At 45.6% G+C, this 17,101-nt stretch overlaps 1 protein-coding gene across 1 annotated transcript in view; it reads left to right on the top strand.

The window, feature by feature from the left end:
- The window catches only part of LOC120990945 (A disintegrin and metalloproteinase with thrombospondin motifs 6-like), a 452,812-nt gene that overhangs the window by 106,571 nt on the left and 329,140 nt on the right, over positions 1-17,101 (top strand). The gene's annotated exons all lie outside the window — the stretch shown is intronic.

Raw genomic sequence — 17,101 nt, 5'->3', positions numbered from 1 at the left:
GTGATATTTTTATAGAGCCAGGCGATACGGACGCGGCAATACCTAATATGTATACTTTTTTTTATTTATGTAAGTTTTACACAATGATTTCATTTTTGAAACAAAAAAAATCATGTTTTAGTGTTTCCATAGTCTAAGAGCCATAGTTTTTTCAGTTTTTGGGCGATTATCTTGGGTAGGGTATGATTTTTGCGGGATGAGATGACAGTTTGATTGTTACAATTTTGGCGTACATGCGACTTTTTTGATCACTTTTATTACCTTTTTTGGGAAGTACGGTGGGCAAAATTTAAATTTCATCATAGTTTTTTATTTTTTATTTTTATGGCGTTCACCGTTCGGGTAAAGTAACATGACCGTTTTATAGATCAGGTCGTTACGGACGCGGCGATACCAAACATGTGTAGGGAATTCTTTTTTTTTTCATTTTTTATCAGTGATAAATGTGTTTTTTGATTTTTACTTTTTTTTCACTTTTATTCACTTTTTTTTTACCCAGACCCACTTGGTTCTTGAAGATCCAGTGGGTCTGATGTCTGTATAATACAGTACAGTACAATATATATTGTACTGCACTGTATTTTACTTACACTGAACAGATCTATGCCTTTTAGCACAGATCTGTTCAGCACCATGGACAGCAGGACGCCTGAGAGGCGTCCTGTTGCCATGGAAACCTTGCCCGTCTGCTCAGTTCTGGTCAGAACTTCGCAGACAGGGAAGGGTAAGGAGGGGATCTGTCGGGGAGCTGTCTGGGGGCTCTCTCCCTCCCCATCGGGGGGCTGCAAAGGCACAGCAGCCCCCCGATGGGAGAGGGAGGGAGCTCCCTGCGCTGTTAACCTTTTCCATACAGCGGTCCGTACGGACCGCTGTATGGAAAGGGTTAAACGGCTGACATCGCATCGCAGATGTCAGCCGTTTATACCAGGGTGCCAGCAATGTGCTGGCACCCTGGTATACCCACTAGAAAGCAACGATTATACAAGGTGAGGCGGGCGGGGGATCGCGATCCCGCCTGCCGCACCTCCCGCACCGCCCACACCGCCCGCAACCCTCCCCCTGCACCTCTCGCCACCATAAAATCATTCGGGGGTGCAGGGGGGGGTGAATAAAACTTTTTTTAGGCATATAAAGTTTCTGATCCCCGCGGTCAGGGACCGCGGGGACCAGAAACTGCAGAAATCGCAGCAAACCGCAGGTCTGAATTGACCTGCGGTTTGCCGCGATCGCCGACATGGGGGGGTCACGGGACCACCCCGCGCATTTAGCCTAGGTGCCTGCTCAATGATTTGAGCAGGCACCGGGTTCCGATCACTGCCAGCCGCACGGCAGTGATCGAAAATACACAGGGCGTGCATGTACGCCCTGTGTCCTTAAGTACCAGGGCACAAGGGCGTACCTGTACGCCTTATGTCCTTAAGAGGTTAAAGGGGTTTTCCCATCTCATAAAATGGGGGCATACCGCTAGGACCCGCACCTACAATGAGAACGGAGCCGGGAAATTAACGGAGGACGCACTGCGCATGCCCAGCCGCCCTCCATTTATTTCTATGGGGCCGCCGAAAATTGCCATCTGCCCCATAGAAATTAATGGGAGTATGGGCCGCACATGAGCGGTGCGTTCCCATTCACTTATATGGGAGCAGAGCTTGGTGGTGGACGGACCCCGGGAAATCCAGGCTCCTTCAGCCACAGTGCTCCCCTCTTCATTCTCGTTGTAGGTGCGAGACTGCTGGGACCCACACCTATCAGACAATGGGGGCATAACCCCTTTAAGTTACGTTTGCCTGACTCTTTTCGTATTCACAATGTTTTTCACAAGTCTCTACTCAAGAAGTATGTGTCCCCTGTATCCCCTACACAGGAATCTCCGCCCCCAGTGGAGGTTGCCAGGCAACCTGAATTTGAGATCTCTAGGATTATTGATGTGAGAAGGGTCTGGAATTATTTTCAGTATTTGGTCCATTGGAGAGGTTTTGGTCCTGAGGAGAGGTCTTGGGTGCCGGCTAAGAATATGAATGCTGAGAGGTTGGTGAGAAAATTCCATCTGGCTCACCCAGAGAAACCCACTCCAGAGATCATGGGTCTGGTGGCCCCTCGTGGAATGGGGGGTACTGTCACAGGGAGCCAGCGGCGTACTCTCTCTCCGTGCGGTGTCCTCGTCTCCATGGGGACCAGGGGGCAGTGAGGATCCGTCCGCGCATGCGTCTTAGGCGGGACCGGCATCCTCCGTCCCTTACACAACAAGCAGCAGCAGGAGAGCTGAGCACCGATAATGATGATCAGCGCTCGGCTATGTTGGGCTGTGTTATGCGAGTCACGTGACGCTGGCCACGTCATGTGACTCGCCAGTCATAAAAGGTCATTACCATATTCCCTGGCCTCACAGGTGGGGGATGGTGATGGGGTGGATGATACTGACCCTTTTTGACACATGCAGGAAGAAAAAGCAAACTGTCATTCTTTGGGGATCACTAGTTTGATGGACTGACCGATATTTCTGCTTTCCCAGGCAACCGGACTTAACCGTCTCGTAACGTATTAAGTTCTGTTTTTATCCCTTTTATTTTACAAACTCTTATTTTGCACTGTATGCATATGTCTGTGTATTTTATCTTATATTTTCTATGATAACCCTATTGTTTGTATGCACTGTCCTTTTTTATATTAAAACTCCACTTTAATGGGGGTGTGGCCAGCAGCCGGCATGTGAGCACGCTTCTGTGAGTAGCTCCACTTACCCTCGATAATCCTTCACCATCCTGACAAACTGCCGACTCCAGGCACAGAGTGGACGGTGTGTAGGAGACGGAGGAGACCCCGCACACCGACTATGGGGCCCAGCAAAGCGCAAACGGCTGCGGAGAAGCTCAAAGAGTTCGCCAGGTCTGAGGCCCAAAGTGGAGCCACGACTCCTACACGTGCGGCTTTCACCCGCGGGCAGGCTGCCCAACAGGCGGATGCAGAGGAAGGCGCTAAGCAGGAGTTTACCCTCAAGGCAGCTTATGAGCAGTTACTAGTGGCAATATCATCATGCCAAACATCACTCACCGGGAAGCTGGAGGAGGTGATAGTGGATGTGGGCCTGCTCCGCCATGACATGCAGCAGCTCAGAGATCGGGTCAAAAACACAGAAGATCGCGTGTCTGCGCTGGAAGATCTGACCAGACCCATGGCAGGGAAGATGCAAGGCCTGGAGCGATCCGTAGGTCAGTGGCAACAGAAATGTGACGACCTGGAAAATAGATCGCGCCGCAACAATGTGAGGATCTTGGGCCTACCAGAGAAAGCTGAGGGCAGAGATCCTGCAGCCTTCCTAGAGGCCTGGTTTAAAGAGCAGTTCCCTGAGGCACCCTTCTCTCCTGCATATACCGTGGAGAGGGCACATCGTGTCCCAGCCAGATACCCCCCACCAGGGGCTCCTCCTAGACCCCTCTTGGCGCGTCTGCTGAATTGGAGAGACCGGGATCTTATCCTTAGCCAGGCCAGAAGCAAGCAAGACATCAGGCATGAAAATGCAAAGATCTCCCTTTTTCCGGATTTCTCTGCAGATCTCCAGAAGAGGAGAGCCACATTTGTTGCAGTTAAACGTCGCCTTCGGGATCTAAATCTTCAATATTCAATGGCTTATCCGGCCCGCCTTAGAGTCATAGACGGCGATAAAACAGTGTTTTTCAATGATCCTCGCGAGGCGGAGGACAGGGCCTCAAGAAAATCTGCGTGTCCCGGACCGCGCTGAACTTTTCGCTGTCTGTTCACAGTAAGTATTAAAACATCCTCATATGTCTGATTCTAGCGAGACTTGTTCTTGTTTGCCCTGAGCATGACATTATTTAAGATGCAGCACAGCTGAAATCGGTCACTTTTTCATGTTCTGGACTGCATTTGATAGTCTTATGTGTGTTCTCACTTAAATGCAGGGTGTTTCCCTTCACACAGCACCAGTCACTTTGTCAACATGTTCTATTGTCATGTATTAAGGCCTGCAGTTTTGCATATATTTGCTGAATGGGGGGTAGGAGCAATACCTGTATGGTTATAACACCTATTTGCACTATACAGGTCCCCGAGTTAAGGGCCACCAAGTTAGTCGGATCAGGATTCGACACCTTTATGTTTATAATGTTATTGTTCTGTATTACGTTTTTGTATGCTCAAGCTTATAAGTCTCAAGTATGGCCATCTCTCCATGATAGCAACAGGGGAGTCTCTGCTCTATGTTGATCAAATGCCTAAACTGTCAGTGTATGCAATATGGATGTGGGTATTTGTCCTTGATTCAAACCTGGTGATTCCATGGCCTCCATGAGAGTGATGTCATGGAACGTGAGGGGACTGGGAGACCCTAATAAGAGGATTGCGATTTTTTTTCTCAAATACGCTCCTTTAATCCTCATATTCTGGGCCTTCAGGAAACCCACCTCACCCCGGAAACAGGGAACAGGTTGAAAAAGCCCTGGGCGCAACACTTATTCAACTCATATGGGAGCTCTCACTCCAGAGGTGTGGCCCTGCTGTTCCATAGAAGTCTCAGATGCGAGATTCACTACTCAGCTGTAGATCAGGGAGGGCAGTACATCTTCATACATGCTCACATTAACTGTGTCCCCTATGTGATTGTTAATTTGTATAATTCCCCTCCTGCATCTTTATCCCTTCTACAAGCAGTCACGGGTTTTGTGGCTAACTATCCCAATGCCCGTTTCATATGTATGGGAGACTTTAATCAAGTAGTCAGTGAGGATTTAGACAGATTCAGCTGTAGGGCAGATAGAGGAGGGACGGGAGGGAACAGCACGGTTCTTGCCAGAATATCGCAGGAGATGGGATGGGTAGACATGTGGAGAGCCAGGAACCCACTAACGAGGGAATACTCTTGCTTTACCCCTGCCAGGGGAGCAGTGGTGTATCTTGGTTTTGTGCTGCCCTAGGCGAGACTAAACTCGGGCACCCCCTAATATAATTTTAACCCACCCCTTCCTGTCACGGCCAAACCCCTTACTCTGTAAACCCCACCCCTTCCTCTTTAGGCCCCACCCTTTCCTGTCGGAGCTTCACATCTTCCTTTCTGTATTTAAAAGTGAATAACGAAGGACAATATTTTATGTTTTCTGCACCAAATTTTGCATCTATTATTTTAAGAGAATCTTTACATATAATAATATAAAGTGTAAATTCAACCACTTTACAAAGATCAGTCATCCAGGTCAACTATACTATATTGATCACGTCTTCAAATTGTTTGAATTAGCACGTGGTCAGTCCAGAGTCCACATGAGCAGTAACAGCACCAAGGCTTCAACAGCTGTTACTGGACATGCATACACAATTTGTGTCATTCATACAAGACGATGCCACTGTACATATCAACACATCCAGTCCATTACATTACTTTAGCCATAGCACAGACTTTCACACACCATTTACTTACATCAATTAATTTATCCTGAAACGGACACGATGAGGTTTTTAATAACTTAGATGACTTTAATTAAATATATTAATATATTAAACTGAAATGCAACTTGTTGAATACAACAAATGAAACTGTAAACATTTCTGACTTAAGTGCAAACTGTTGAATATTAGACTATTAGATCTAAATTATACTTGGAAACTAAAATGCCTTTCGCCGAACTCTGTGTGGCAAAGCTGTTGATGAGCTCTTCATAGTCCAAAGTTTTAGTGAGTTCAGACTCTATTGCCAACACTGCCAGGGAGTTCAATCTTTCCTCTCCCATTCTGGATCGCAAGTAGTTCTTTACTCGCTTCAAAGTCGAGAAAGAACGCTCAGCTGAGCAGTTTGTTGCTGCAGTACACAAAAACATTCTGAGAGCAATGTCCACATTTAAATAAATACTTTGCAATCCTCTCTCTCTTATCATTCGGGACATCACCAGAACAGAGGTATCTTCTGCAGAAGAACTTATTAAGTATGAACGAAAGTGGAGGCACTCATCAACAAAACACTCCTGTTCCAAGTCTTTGCTGTAAGAAGAACAAAGGTTATTTGCATGCTGTGAAATTGCTGATGGCTCAGTTTTTGATAGTTCAGTAATGAATTTAAACTTTCCAACGAAAGAGTCATATGCCGTTTTTCTTCTCATAAGTTCAGCAACTAAGTTGTCACAAATAACATAAAAGGTGTTAATGCGAAAGTTTTCTTGGGCTACCTCTGCCTGTGTCTTGCTGGAAGTTGCTGAAACTCTCCGTGCTTGTACACCTTTCCTCTTAGTCTCATAATCCTTCACAACAGATTTTTCCATTGCAGCAGCTTCAAAAGTCGGGAATAGGCCTCTGGTTTCTCGAACAAACTGGATCAGTGACTCATACAGCTCCCCTACAATTCCAACATCAATACCAATGCTTTGGAGTTTTTTACTAACTGCACCAAATCTATCCAGGATAGTACCCCACAAACCACTCATAAGTGCAGTCTCCAGACGTTGTATTTTATTCAGAAGACCTTCAGCTTCCTTGCATGTTCCTGGTGCCTCTCCGGTATTTTCCTTAATTTTTGTTAAGGCTTCGATTACTTGAGTCCAATTTCGATTTAAGCTTCGACAGGCATCTTCCCTGGCTGACCATCGTGTGTCAGATAATCTCTTTACCGCTACAGTGTTTGGCACAGATGATAAGTGTTTTTGTAAAATCTCCCATCTGTGAGTGGAAGCAGTAAAAAAAATGTAAAGGTATTGTAGGAGACCAAAGAATGAACAGGCTTCAGGACAACTTTCAGCAGCATGCTTCCCTACTAGATTTAAAGAGTGTGCAGCGCATGGAATATACACAGCAAGTGGGTTTCTTTCCAGAATTCTGGCTTGCAATCCTCTATAATGGCCAGACATATTGCTTGCATTGTCATATGATTGACCACGACAGTTGGCAATATCAAGATCATATGACTTAAGAGTGGTGAGGACCACTTCAGCCAGTTGTTCCGATTTATGTCCAGGATTTGGAATAAAATGTAGAAAGCGCTCAATCGGTAAGCCATCTTCCTTGACATACCTTAAGATGAAGGCCAGCTGATCCATGTGGGAGCTATCCGGTGTTGAATCAACACTGATAAAGTAATATTTAGCAGCCTTTGCCTCCTTAACTATCTGCTTTGTAACAGAATCTGCCATAAGCTGAATAAACTGCTCACAGGTAGTGAATGAGAGGTAAGATGTGACTCCTTTTCCTGCATTGCCGTAACGGGCAATGTGTTCTGCTATAAATGGGTCAAATTCTGGCAGAAATTCAAACATCATCATGTAGTTTCCGTTATGTGTGGAACCAAAACGGTCATCTTTCCCTCTGAAAGCAAGTCCTTGAGTGCCAAGTGCCTTAACTGCAGCAACAACTCTTTTTAAAACATTTCTCCAATATTGAATTTTATCAGAACGCTGCTTGGTAAGACTTTCATCAATTCTCCCCAGTGTACATGCTCTCGATTTTAAAGATAGCACGCAGGATTTGTGTTCAGCTGAACGCTCGTGTTCATTTAATCGAGCCATTTTTCCAGTCATTGAAGCCACTTTCTGCCAACTGGGATTTGCCACCAAACAAACGACATGGAGCACAAAACACTACTCCTTTGCTTTTTGAGTAAACCAAATAGCTCCTTTTTTGTTTCTCTCCATTAAAGTTTTCTTTTTCAAAAAGGTGTTTAGTTAGCAACCTAGAATGGTCCGCATACAGCCTTCTCGACTGTGTAAAGTCCAGATTCTCATTTTGAATTATTCCATGTTTAGCCACATGGTCTCTGGTGCAATCATTTAAAACCCATTCAGCAGGGTCAGAGTTCACTCCTATTTGTACAACAGGATCATCAAATTCTACTGAACTCGAAGGACCTGATTCAGAAGTCTCTGTTTCTCTGGCAATACTAGTACTACTGGTAGCTATGGAAGTATCATAACTGCATGATGCAGCAACATCAGTTTCACAGATGTCAGCAGTTAAATCTTCAACTACCTCCTCACCCTGCTCAGTGCTCAGTATTAGAAGAAGCCACAGGTTTCGTGAAAAATTGCTAAATTTTTCCTGTCTGTTCAAGCTTCCTGGCTTGTTTTTCACGCCTAATTTTTGCATTTTTTCGGTAACCTGCTCCACTTAGCCTTTTTCGCCCGTCACTCATGGCTGCTAAGAATAGTACCAATGCTGTGAAAATCAACCGACAGAGCATCAGTGAAAATCAACAGGCATAGCGTCAGTGAAAATCAACAGACATAGCGTCACTGAAAATCAACAGACGTAGCACGTGCTGCTCGGCTATAATGGAAGGAGGCTCTGAAGGAGCATGCTGCTTCTCATGGGAGGTCGGCTTGCTGTCTGCTCTCCATGGCAACAGTCAGACTTTAATCAGGGACAGAGCAGAGAGAGCTGCAAGTGCGAGGGCCCTATTAACCCCTCCCTAATTCTCCCCCCTCTAACCACCCAACCCCTTACCCCATAAAACATCTAAGTAATAGATTTTTTGTGAATTACTCTAATTTAAGTACTTACAGTTTTTGAAGACAGCAGGCTCAGGGATCAGTGCATTAGCGGCCGGGCCTGGTCTCAGTATTTACGGTGACCGTGTGCAGGATCTGTTCTGCACTTGGAGGAGATAAGGCTCACCCTAGCGTTGCCGGCCCGTGACTCCACCTAGGGTTGGGCGATATCAAAAATATTCAGTCGATAACGATAGTAAGAAATTTATCGCGATAACGATATATATCGCGATAAATACCCGTTTAAAAGAAGAAAAAAAAACACAAGGAGACGTTATACTGTATGCGGGGCGGGGGCAGCCACAAGGAGACATTATACATACTGTATGGGGGCAGACATAAGGAGATGTTATACTGTATGGGACAGCCTCAAGGAGACGTTATACTGTATGGGGCATCCTCAAGGAGATGTACTGCATGGGGCATCCTCAAGGAGACGTTGTACTGCATGGAGCAGCCTCAATGAGACGTTATATTGTATGGGACAGCCTCAAGGAGACGTTATATTGTATGGGGCGGCCACAAGGAGACGTTGTACTGCATGGGGCATCCTCAAGGAGATGTACTGCAAGGGGCATCCTCAAGGAGACGTTGTACTGCATGGAGCAGCCTCAATGAGACGTTATATTGTATGGGACAGCCTCAAGGAGACGTTATATTGTATGGGACAGCCTCAAGGAGACGTTATATTGTATGGGGCAGCCTCAAGGAGACGTTATACTGTATGGGGCAGCCTCAAGGAGACGTTATATTGTATGGGGGCAGCCTCAAGGAGACGTTATATTGTATGAGGCAGCCTCAAGGAGACGTTATATTGTATGGGGCAGCCTCAAGGAGACGTTATACTGTATGGGGCAGCCTCAAGGAGACGTTATACTGTATGGGGCAGCCTCAAGGAGACGTTATATTGTATGGGGCAGCCTCAAGGAGACGTTATATTGTATGGGGCAGCCTCAAGGAGACATTATATTGTATGGGGGCAGCCACAAGGAGACGTTATACTGTATGGGGCAGCCTCAAGGAGACGTTATATTGTATGGGGCAGCCTCAAGGAGACATTATATTGTATGGGACAGCCTCAAGGAGACGTTATATTGTATGGGGCAGCCTCAAGGAGACGTTATACTGTATGGGGTCAGCCTCAAGGAGACGTTATACTGTATGGGGCAGCCACAAGGAGATGTTGTACTGCATGGGGCATCCTCAAGGAGACGTTGTACTGCATGGGGCAGCCACAAGGAGATGTTGTACTGCATGGGGCAGCCTCAAGGAGACCTTGTACTGCATGGGGCAGCCTCAAGGAGACGTTGTACTGCATGGGGCAGCCTCAAGGAGACGTTATATTGTATGGGGCAGCCTCAAGGAGACGTTATATTGTATGGGGCAGCCACAAGGAGATGTTGTACTGCATGGGGCAGCCTCAATGAGACGTTGTACTGCATGGGGCAGCCTCAAGGAGACGTTGTACTGCATGGGGCAGCCTCAAGGAGACATTATATTGTATGGGGCAGCCTCAAGGAGACGTTATACTGTATGGGGTCAGCCTCAAGGAGACGTTATACTGTATGGGGCAGCCACAAGGAGATGTTGTACTGCATGGGGCATCCTCAAGGAGACGTTGTACTGCATGGGGCAGCCACAAGGAGATGTTGTACTGCATGGGGCAGCCTCAAGGAGACCTTGTACTGCATGGGGCAGCCTCAAGGAGACGTTGTACTGCATGGGGCAGCCTCAAGGAGACGTTATATTGTATGGGGCAGCCTCAAGGAGACGTTATATTGTATGGGGCAGCCACAAGGAGATGTTGTACTGCATGGGGCAGCCTCAAGGAGACGTTGTACTGCATGGGGCAGCCTCAAGGAGACGTTGTACTGCATGGGGCAGCCTCAAGGAGACGTTATATTGTATGGGGCAGCCTCAAGGAGACGTTATATTGTATGGGGCAGCCTCAAGGAGACGTTATATTGTATGGGGCAGCCTCAAGGAGAGGCCAGGGCCACTATAGACAGTCTGACATCATACCACCTTTATTTATGAGTCTCACTCTTACTGTGCACGTGCACTATTTGCTTTTTAACTCTCTTGTCTCACTCACTCCTGTTTGTTCCTCTGCCTGGACCTGGTCCTGGACACTCCTCGCAGGGTAGGTAGGCCATGAGTCAGGCAAAGTGGCCAACTGTGTGAGGAGGGAGCCGGTCGACCGTCTGGGCAGACTTTTCCCGGCTGGCTGTGGCTGCCGCTTGTGTTGTGAATATTCTGACCCACTGCGCATGCGCAAATAAGACGACTCAGCGCATGCGCAGTAGGAGCCGGAATTTTCTGCTAATACGGCTCCTACTGCGCTTCGGGCATGCGCTTCGGGCATGCGCCGACAAACCCCTAGCAGAGCCAGTCAGGAGCGGAGGGAAGAGACGCACCTCCCACGTCACTACTGGACGTGACGTGAGTAGCAAGGCCGGGTAGGTAAAAATTCCGGAAACACCTGGGGTCGGGAGGAGGAGGTATCCTTCACTATGCGGCGCCGGCGATGCTGCCGCTCGCAGCGGCATAGTGAAGGATCGGATCGATTGGCAAGTGTGTACGTAACGTTAACTAACTAGGCAAACAAGGCATTTTGCCGCCCCATTGGCAAGTGCCGCCCCAGGCAAATGCCTTGTTTGCCTCGCGATAGATACGCCTCTGCAGGGGAGCCCTGTCCAGAATTGACTACTTGTTTGGCAATGCCATAGTATTTACTGACCTGGTGAATATTAGACACGGACCACAGGGCCCGTCCGATCATGCCCCATTATTGGCGGAGTTAGCCCTAACTGATCATGCCGGCGCTGGCAGTAAGATGCGTATACACCCTTTCTGGCTGTCCTTGTTTGGTTTAAATGACAGAATCCCTGATAAGTTGAGGATGTTCTTTGAGGTACAGGGCGAGTCTACAGACGCTCTATTGCTTTGGGATACAATGAAAGCGTACCTTAGAGGTTGCATCAAATCCTCCATCTGATACGTTAAGAGAGATTCGCAACGTAAGGAAAATGATTTACATGCCAGCTGTAAGGAGGCCGAGAGGGCATTCACTGAGTCCCCCTCTGAAGAGCGCAGAGTAGAGTGGTTATCCAGAGGGAGAATGTACATGCTGCATCTGGAGGAAAAGAGCAAAAGGAAGCTCTTTTTCCTTAAGCAACAGGCGTTTGAAACAGGCAATCAGACAGGGAAGTTACTTGCGCATTTAGCACGGACTAATAATATGTCTCCCCCGGTACTCAGGATACAGGAGACTGACGGCCGCATAATGGAATCGGTGCAAGATATATTGAAATGCTTTCATAATTTTTACAGAGACCTATACAAATCAGCAGCTACTTACTCAGGGCTAGAATTAGAGTCCTACCTCACTGAAGTGTCTCATCCTCGGCTAGCGGACCTAGATAAGGGTCTTATGGAGGAGGATATTACATTAGAGGAAGTGTAGAGAGCCATTAAGGATCTACCGACAGGGAAAGCCCCAGGCCCAGATGGCATCCCGGTAGAGGTATATTCTAAGTATGGGGAAAATCTAAACCCTCAGTTACTGAACCTGTACCGAGCGGCGCACTCCCGTGGCTCCTTGTCAAATTCCATGTATGATGCATCCATTGTTGTGATCTTGAAGCCTGGCAAGGACCCATTGGAATGTGGATCTTATCGTCCAATTTCACTTTTAAACTTGGACTATAAAATCCTGACCAGAATTATAGCCAATAGATTGAATAAGGTCATCACGTCAATAATTCACTCTGATCAGTCGGGCTTCATGCCTGGAAGGTCCACATCAGACAACATTAGGAGGGCTCAAGTAATTGCGCAGCTGGGGGTAGCTAAGAAGGAGAGATGGGCTTTGGCCTCACTGGACACGGCCAAGGCTTTCGACTCGTTGGAATGGCCCTTTTTGACTGCAGTGCTGGGCAGCTTTGGCTTCAGTCCTAAATTCATTAAATGGTTAGAAATATTATATAAAAACCCCACTGCTAGCATCCAACTGAACGGTTCCCACTCTGATAGGTTCCCCTTACTCAGAGGCACGAGGCAGGGATGCCCGCTCTCGCCTTTGCTGTTTGCAATTGCCATAGAGCATCTGGCCATTAGATTTAGACAGGACCAGGTTTATGCAGGTGTCTGCGAGGGAGATAGGGAAGACAGGATTGGACTGTATGCAGACGACTTGATCCTCTTTATGTCGGAACCGGAAGTATCTCTACTAAGAGCTATTGAAATCATAGAGCACTTTGGGCAATACTCCGGGCTGCACATAAACTGGGGCAAGTCTGCCATCATGCCACTCTGGAACCATGATTGGCCTAGTTGCCGAAACAACCTGCCTGTAGTTGATAGGTTTAAATACTTAGGGGTAATAATCACTAAAGAGCCCCAACTCTCCAATGTATTGAATATTGAACCCTTAGAGACCATATTCAAAGATAAGGTTAAAACATGGGAGACCCTCCCTTTGTCGGTTATGGGTAGATTGAATCTGGTAAAGATGGTACTCTTGCCTAAGGGTTTATACTTGCTGTCCCACGCCTGTACACCAGTTCCCAGGGGATTTTTTTAAACGTATCCATGCTATTATAGCCTCCTTTGTATGGGGTAAATCTAGGAGGAAACTCTCACTGTCAGTTTTACAGAGGCCGAGGCTACAGGGAGGAGCTTCCCTTCCAGACTTCTTTCTTTATTATATTGCAAGTCAACTTAGATTTCTGAGATATTGGGTCACCGATGCCCCAAGTCCAAACGCAGAATGCTACCTGCACGAATATTTGCAAGTCCCCACGTTGTGGCTCGTTCTGGAGGGATCTCGCCATATTCAAAAGGGTCTTCTCCCAGTACATAAGCTAGCCCATCAGATATGGCAGGCATCTAAGTTAAATTCCTACAAGGATTTGCCAAGTGAAGTCCCCGTATGGGATAACTGTATGTTCCCACATCTGGTAAAGCTGGAGGGTGTGTCTGACTGGAAGAGGCATGGTATACTCACTTTGGGCGATCTATATGAGAGCGGGCAGCTTAGATCATTCTCCCAGATCCAGGATAAGTTTCAGGTGTCCCGTACTCTTTTCTTCAGGTACCTCCAATTGAGACATGCACTACAGGCCCAATTCAGAGGTGATAACAGGAGTATTTCTAAATACCCTATCATAGGGGTTTTAAAATCGTAAGGCCCGAGAGGCATAGTCTCAGCGCTATATACACACTTGTTAAACTGCCGCCTGCTAGTGGCCCCGTTGGCCGTTGAGGGCAGATGGAAGTTGCTAATACCATCTTTGTCTTCTGAGGATTGGGAGGAGGCATTAATGGCTCCGACTAAGGTATCACCCTCTATAAATAATAGGATGATCCAGCTTTTTATCCTTCATTGTAGCTATCTCACGCCCACCAGACTTCAAAAGATGGGCAGGATTAACCACTCCAGGTGCCATAGATGCGATGCTGTTGGAGCCAATTTTTGGCATATGATGTGGGAATGTGAGTTCATTCGACAGTTCTGGATTTCAGTTCTGGAGGTCCTCGCAACTATGGTTCCTGTGACATTGCCGTTATGCCCCAAGATGTGCATTCTGGGAGTCATTGATGAAGAGTCGTGGTCACACTACCACAGAATCTTCTTAGCTGAAACACTATTTCTAGCTAGAAACATAGAAACATAGAATGTGTCGGCAGATAAGAACCATTTGGCCCATCTAGTCTGCCCAATATATCTGAATCCTATTAATAGTCCCTGGCCCTATCTTATATGAAGGATAGCCTTATGCCTATCCCATGCATGCTTAAACCCCTTCACTGTATTTGCAGCTACCACTTCTGCAGGAAGGCTATTCCATGCATCCACTACTCTCTCAGTAAAGTAATACTTCCTTATATTACTTTTAAACCTTTGCCCCTCTAATTTAAAACTGTGTCCTCTTGTGGTAGTTTTTCTTCTTTTAAATATGCTCTCCTCCTTTACCGAGTTGATTCCCTTTATGTATTTAAAAGTTTCTATCATATCCCCTCTGTCTCTTCTTTCTTCCAAGCTATACATGTTAAGGTCCTTTAACCTTTCCTGGTAAGTTTTATCCTGCAATCCATGTACTAGTTTAGTAGCTAGAAAGGCAATTGCCATAAGATGGATGGGAGATGTCAATGTCTTTATGTATCACTGTTCTCTTGGTATTTCTGAGGCGCCCCTGCGTGGGCCATCACATTGCTACATGTATCTTGTGTCATTCTCTTTTAATAAAACGAGTAAAAAAAATAAAAAAATAAAAAAATTCCACTTTAATAAGAACTTTCTTGTGTTCTAACGATTCCATGACTGTAGAAGAAGGGTTAACTAGATTGAGTTATTAACCCTGTGAATGCTAGCAGTTGTAGCGTGTACTTAGGTGTTATGTAATGCGAGGTGTCTCGTCAGCCTGAGATGACGAGTGGCAGCAGCTAAGTCTACTTTCACACTCGCGTTTTGGCTTTCCATTTGTGAGATCTGTTCAGGGCTCTCATAAGATGTCCAAAATGGATCAGTTTGCATTCTAATGCATTCTGAATGGAAAAGGATCAGTTCAGTCTCCTTGCAGTGTTTTGGTGTCCGTCTGATGAAACTGAGCCGCTTTCACTGACACAATCTGGCACAATAGAAAACTGATCCGTCCTCCTTTGACTTTCAATGGTGTTAAAGACGGATCCATCTTGTCTATGTTAAAGATAATACAAACGGATCCATTCTGAATGGATGCAGACCATTGCACTATCTAAATGGATCTGTCCATGACAGGTCCGGACAAAAGCGAGTGTGAAAGTAGCCTTAGATTGATTCGTTTCAAGAAGGAGTGCTGACAGAAGGAGGTCCAGCATGACCCTGCAGGCTCCCCTCCTGAACCTAAGTCTGCGGATCCTCACAGTATGTGCTCCTTTTTTACACTCTTGATCAAACTTGGACGCCATGTGTTTATTTAGAAACATATATGTATTATGTGCAATTATTTATTCATGTTGTACCTTTATTATTTTCTGATACATGCATTGACCAATGACATTACTGTTCGACTGTAGTCATAATAGGTCTCTTCTCGGGTAGCGTTATCTATCCCTTGTCAGAGACATAGGGCCTACCAGGAGGTTCCTGACATGGGATCGCCCCTATCGGGGTGGTCATTCCGTTTTGCTAGGCAGGGCTTGTAGTTCGATAGGGCAAGTGTGAGGGTAAGATATTTTTCCTTTCCTTGTCCCGCCCAGCCTTATTGTCAATTGCTTTTTAGGGGCACAATCTGGGTAAGTTTTAATGATCATCAGTAAAAGTGAAGTTTTACACTAGTGAAAATCTCTTTGTTATAGAACTGCTGCCCCTTCTATGATGGTATCGGTCAATGGACCGGATAGCCCGTGTACTGGGGTACCTCCATCACTGCTTGGGAACCCCGGTGTGTTGCTGTTGTAAAGAGGTGCCTAATCAAGAGGGCTTTGGAGCAGAGCTTGATCTGCATACATCCCATCCAAATCTCAAGATATACTGTTTTAACTGCCAGTGGAAGTTTTGACTTATTGATATAAATTTTCTTTGAAGGTATATCTGCAATTGTTATTTCTAAGTATTTTATTCCACTTATGGCCCATGAAAATGCACAATGCTCTTGAATGTACTTTCTTAATTCCAAAGGGATGTTAACTGGAAAAAGTTGGCATTTACATTCATTTAAATTTATGCAAAGAGGCATTAGAATACTTATAAATTGCCTGCTTTACATTTTTACATGAGGACTGTATGTTGGTACAAGAAATCATAATATCATCTGCATATAACATGAGGTAGTCCTGGTTCCCCAACTAAATCTGACTGCTTTGAAGTGCCTCATTGCTCTTCACTGGAGATGGGAATCACCCCCTTCAAGGTAAGAACTACTCTCTAGAGTTTCTGAGGTTCAACATTTGGAATATCTAGCTACATCAATCAATAACAAACTGGATACATTTCAGAAAATGTATTCTGTATTGTCTTTCCTTACACTGTTTTTGTCTTTTCTGTGCTCTCTATTGGATTAGGTTTGTTCTTGCTCATCAGTTAGTCTGGACAAAGCTACATATAAGATTTGGGGTTTCAAATCAGTTTTAATAGATGTCTGTTTCACCTTTCTGTCTTGGCTAGTAATAATCATAATCATGTCTTGGCTCGTCATAAAGTTTTTTAGTATTTTTGCTTTGTAAAATGTTCTTTAATAAAATATTATAGTTTTCAAAAAATATATACAGGAGAACATATTTTAGTGTTTTAAATATTATAACAGATGGAATTAATCCCAGTGTGAATAAGCCCAGGTACACCACTCATTTTCATTAGACACCAGACTATTCAGATTCTAGGATTTCAGGCAATTTTGAGTAGTATATACATGGACATACACTATTAGAGATCCACTTTATTCTTGGCATACACTTTAGACAGCATTCAGCCAAACACCCAATTCATCGAAGTCCACCACAAAATGTATTAACTTGGCCAAACATGAATGTTAGCCTCAGTGGGAGAAATTAATAACATTTCTCTGGCAGCAGCTTAACTTCCACAGTGTTATACAGCGGATGTGGATCTGCTGTGTCTATTGAACAAATTCAACTTG

This window comes from Bufo bufo, chromosome 2 (genome assembly GCF_905171765.1).
Source record: "Bufo bufo chromosome 2, aBufBuf1.1, whole genome shotgun sequence".
In the NCBI taxonomy this organism is placed as follows: Eukaryota; Metazoa; Chordata; class Amphibia; order Anura; family Bufonidae; genus Bufo; species Bufo bufo.
The sequence above is the reverse complement of the archived record's forward strand: the minus strand, read 5'-3'. Positions and strand labels throughout refer to the sequence as shown.